We start from the raw sequence: 4,678 nt of genomic DNA, 5'->3' as shown, positions 1-4,678 counted from the left end.
TGCAGCCATTTGCCAAGGTCAGGTTTAAAAGATACCTGGTATACTGTACTTCAAGATGTGGGACCACATTCTGTGCCATAAAATGGCATCCTCAGATGGTATCCATCCGTCTCCGGCAGAGAAAATGGTATTATTCTGTCTTTGGCAGGGAAGATGATGTCCAACTGTCTTCAGCAAAGATCATAAACATCCACCTGCAGTTCTCGAGCTTGGTATAATGTCTTAAATGATAGCGTCTGTTTCCTAAATGATACCTGAATCCAGCCCTCCACTTGTCACAAGGGCCTCAGTGTCAAAAATGACGCACAGCTGAAATTTCATATGCACATTAGGAATATTGCTGCTAAAGCCAGGGGTGTTACTACTAGTCTGAAATTCACAATACGCCATTCTCCTAAGTTCACGACTTTCCTTCTCTGACATTCGTCTCATCGTAGACTTTGCTTCTCCAGTTTAGAATCTTGGCTTCATGGGTGATCTTAAGCTACTGAAATCAGTTCAACGCAGGTGGACCAAGCAAGTCTCAGGGCTTTCAGAACGCCCATATGTGGACAGGCTAAAAAATCTGAATCTATTTTCAATCAGTGGCCGACTACTTAGGTGCAACATGATCCTATAAAACATTTCATGATCTTTCTCGCATAAAACCCACTGACATTTTCCACGGTCCCTCACTGAGGGAATCGAGGCCATAGGTTCAAAATCTACACACCACACCCAGGTCGTGGGGCAGTAAAAGATTCTTCAGCCATAACGTTACACGCTACCAGAACTCCCTACCATCAGGTGTAGTTGAAGCACCAACCCTTTCCCACTTCAAACCTAAACTTTCAGTTACTCTTGCCAATGAACTCTTCACCTTTTAATTGCCAAGCCAACGGCCATACCACGTTGAGTACACCGCTTCCCGTCCGATCAACGAAGTTAAGCAACGTTGGGTCTGGTTAGTACTTGGATGGGTGACCGCCTGGGAACACCAGATGCTGTTGGCATCTCAACATGTCAAGTGGGGTTGGTGGAGGATTAGTGCCCCTTCCTGTAAAACAATTAACTCTAAGCCCTTGGCCACCCCGTCTGGGATACATGGCATCTGGCAAAAAAAAAAAAAAAAAATACTGTACGGTACTCAATATGTACAGTCGTGGCCATAAGTAATCACCCATCCTTCTGTATCCCGTGCCTCAGACTGGCTCGTTTATGCGCGGCAAGTCATACTGGAGTAAGAGGGGCTGAGAGGGAGGGGCCAGAAAGAGAAAGGAAGGTGGGTGAGGGAACGAGTGATGGTGCTTGGGTGGAGTGAGGGAGGGGAGGTAGTTGACGGAGGATGAAATCTGTAGTGGTGGTCACATAATTTGTCTATTTTCTTTCATTCAGGGCATCATATAAAGGAGTTACTATTCGGCAGATAAAGCGGTGTCAGGTAACAAACTTTACTGTAGATGGGTGGTGGTATCAAGGACTGGCTCGTGAGAGAAATATACTGACGTGAAAGATCAAATACAGTATTAGCGCAGAGCCATCGAGATTGTGTGGGCCCAGATTGTCAACGCGAGGAAGCCAGAGAACGAGAGGACACGGGCCCGCCTCCTCCAGCACACCACAGACGAGTAGGAGCTGTTTTCAGACGAAACCAGTAAACCATGAACAACATTGTTTCCCCGGTGCCGCGAAACCTGCGTGAGGTTTTTAAGGCAGGAGGCCACTGGACTACTTACTAAGGCATTCATGGTTGCTCTGGCTTGACCAGTGTCGGTAAACACTGACATAGATATATTTTGGGAGTTTGGGTAGTATTTTTATTTTTCCTTTAACAGATTATAAGAGATACCATTATCATATCCACCCATGAGCACAGACATCAAATTTATTTACCTTTTATGCACAGTTATCTTAAATAGCATTTTCATATACAGATATCAATAAATAATTATTGAATCGACATGATGGTGACTGCATAGGGAGAGTGTATACTGCGAGGGTGATCATATATACTGTGGACACAGCCATGTCAAATGTTACATATAATATTTGGTTCCAAAAATTAATTACATGAAAGGGTAAAGGACGTTTCGTAACACAAACATTACTGAAGTTAATGCCATCCAGATTCTATTCTGCGTCTGAAGTCAAAATACACGGATAAACACAAATATGTGGCTCCGTACAAATGTTTGATCTGTCACGTCAGTATACTTCTCTCACGAGCAAGTCCTTGATATCACCACCTATATAAAGTTTATCTGACGCCGCTATACAAGGTGAAATGCAGCTTTATCTACTGAGTAGTAGCTCCTTTATATGATGCCGTGGATGAAAGAAGATAGACAAATTATGTGACCACCACTACGCATTTCATTCTCCCTCCCCTACCTACCCCCCCTCCTTTCCTTCACTCCACCCCAGTACCATCGCTCGTCCCCCCACCCACCTTCCCTTCACTCTCGGACCCCTCCCTCTCATCCCCTCTTATTCCAGTGTGACTTGCCGCGCATAAACGAGCCATTCTGAGGCACGGGGTACAGGAGGATAAGTGATTATTTATGGCCACGACTGTACATTCATACCACTCATTTCAAACCATCTACTGCTAAATTTTGTTAAAATATTGTAAAAAATTTAGCAAACATTATTGCAGGACACACCAAGGCAGTCAATTTGATAATTATTGGAACTTTCGTCTTACATCATCTGACTGGAGTAACTTCACGGTTTCTTGGGCCATACACCTTCCCTCAGCTGTCTGACTGCCAGAAGGTCATAGCCCTACCAGGTGTGTACGACTGGGTCCGTCTGTCCTCAGTAGTGTTGGGGGCTGTAAACAAAGACCACTTTTTAAATGCTTTTCATCTTATAAAAAAAAAAAATATGAAATCGAAACTTGAAAATGCACTGAAAATACTCAAAGTATAGCATGATGGGTTTTGGTAAAGAAAATAAAAGCTGAAAACTGCAATATATGGTGGTTCCATGTCTCTGACACACTTCAAAGTTATATATTTTGCAACTTTGGTGTGTCTAGGTGAACTCCCGTTACCACCAATGTTAATTTTACAACAAAGACTTAGTTTAATGATTATGTTATTCATTTACAACACCCAAACTCCATGGATATATTGTTCATAATAATAAGGACTGTAAGGTTTGATTACTTAGAGCAATGGTGGCATCCCGAGGAGGGTATACAAGTTGACTGTACAAACCCCATTCGTCTCACTCTGATAAGTCATAATAGGTTAGGCAAGTTTAAGCAAAGTTGGGTCTGGTTAGTACTTGGATGGGTGACCGCCTGGGAACACCAGATGCTGTTGGCATCCCTACATGTCAAGTGGGGTCGGTTGAGGATTAGTGCCCCTCCCTGTAAAACAAATAACTCTAAGCCCTTGGCCACCCCGTCTGGGATACATGGCGTCTGGCAATGAATGAATGAAAGTTTAACTGGGTTAGATTGTTCCACTGTGTTAGATTAAACTTAATGAAAACGCTGGTAACACAAAGCTCACTACAGCAGGCAGGCATTTGCTGCTGTCTGCATGTAAAACTAATGAGATTTACCATTAACATCTTCAAAATCTCACATTTCCCAAAATTAAAACTGATCCCTATGTTCATTACGGTATAGTGTATTGACAAGTACCACTGTAAACTGTGTGCATGGGAGTTCTAAATTTTCATCCAACATTTTGACAACTAGGCTAAAAAAAAAAAAAAAAAAAAAAAGTACCTGAGAACTCTCCACTTTCACCCTAAAAAGCAACCAATTTTTATTATTATAGGCTTCATAACTTTTACAACCCCTAAGATCTTTGACGGTATTTTGTCATGGCAATAACAGATAATTCACAACACCTAGATAAGCATCCCTAACGTCAGCAGATCAGGTTAGATTGGGTGCAGTCCAGTTACACCACGTAAATCTGGTCAGTCAACTGCAATAGAAACCAATTATCAACATAGCATCAACCTTACACAAAGATACCAGTGACCTACATTTCATCTTCGTATGTGTGGAATGGCAAACTGGCCCAGTAGCCATCTTCGCCTATTACTTTTACTTCTGATGCTGCATGACACCCGATCTCTTTGGACTGCTGTCCATGCACATGTGAACCGTATTTGGCAAGTTTATATCCTACTTAATATCCGCTGCCACCTGAAAACATCGAACACTTCGTTTCGGCACTTACCCTGGGCTCCAAACATGGCCGCCGCTCTGCCTGGCAGATCATCCGGGACGTCTGAAAATTTTTGGCCATGAAAATACCATATTAGGATTTTAAACACACTGCCTTAAAGAATTAAACAGGAAAAAATAAAAAAATGTCCTAAAAGAAGAAAAAGGTCATTTCAATAGCTCATTTTTATCGCCATATATAAACCATAGAAAACTGTTCACCGGGAACTTCTCTAAATTTAGCACCTTTACGAATTCAGTAGATTTATCTTTCTCTCATGCCCTGACGCCATATTTAGGGATGGGGTGACCACAAATTGACACCATGTCACCACATCCCCAGCAATCAGGCTGTCCTTTCTGCAGCTCACACCACCCGATCCATCTTACCCTTGACCTTATCCTCTTCATCTCAAACACACTCTCCTGGTCAATCTCTCATTCTCCATTCTTCCCACATGGCTAAATCATCTTATGGTAAGTACTTACACCTTCCGACACATTCAC

The 4,678-nt window shown here is 42.5% G+C and overlaps 1 non-coding gene across 1 annotated transcript; it reads left to right on the top strand.

The window, feature by feature from the left end:
- The first annotated feature begins 873 nt into the window (after positions 1-873).
- LOC145413899 (5S ribosomal RNA) lies at positions 874-992 on the top strand. Its single transcript, XR_013899777.1, has one exon. It is a non-coding gene; the product is annotated as a 5S ribosomal RNA (ribosomal RNA).
- Positions 993-4,678: the final 3,686 nt, after the last annotated feature.

The sequence above is a fragment of the Coenobita brevimanus genome, chromosome 97 (genome assembly GCF_032717465.1).
Source record: "Coenobita brevimanus isolate Jiangsu-jjx chromosome 97, ASM3271746v2, whole genome shotgun sequence".
Classification (NCBI taxonomy): domain Eukaryota; kingdom Metazoa; phylum Arthropoda; class Malacostraca; order Decapoda; family Coenobitidae; genus Coenobita; species Coenobita brevimanus.
The sequence above is the reverse complement of the archived record's forward strand: the minus strand, read 5'-3'. Positions and strand labels throughout refer to the sequence as shown.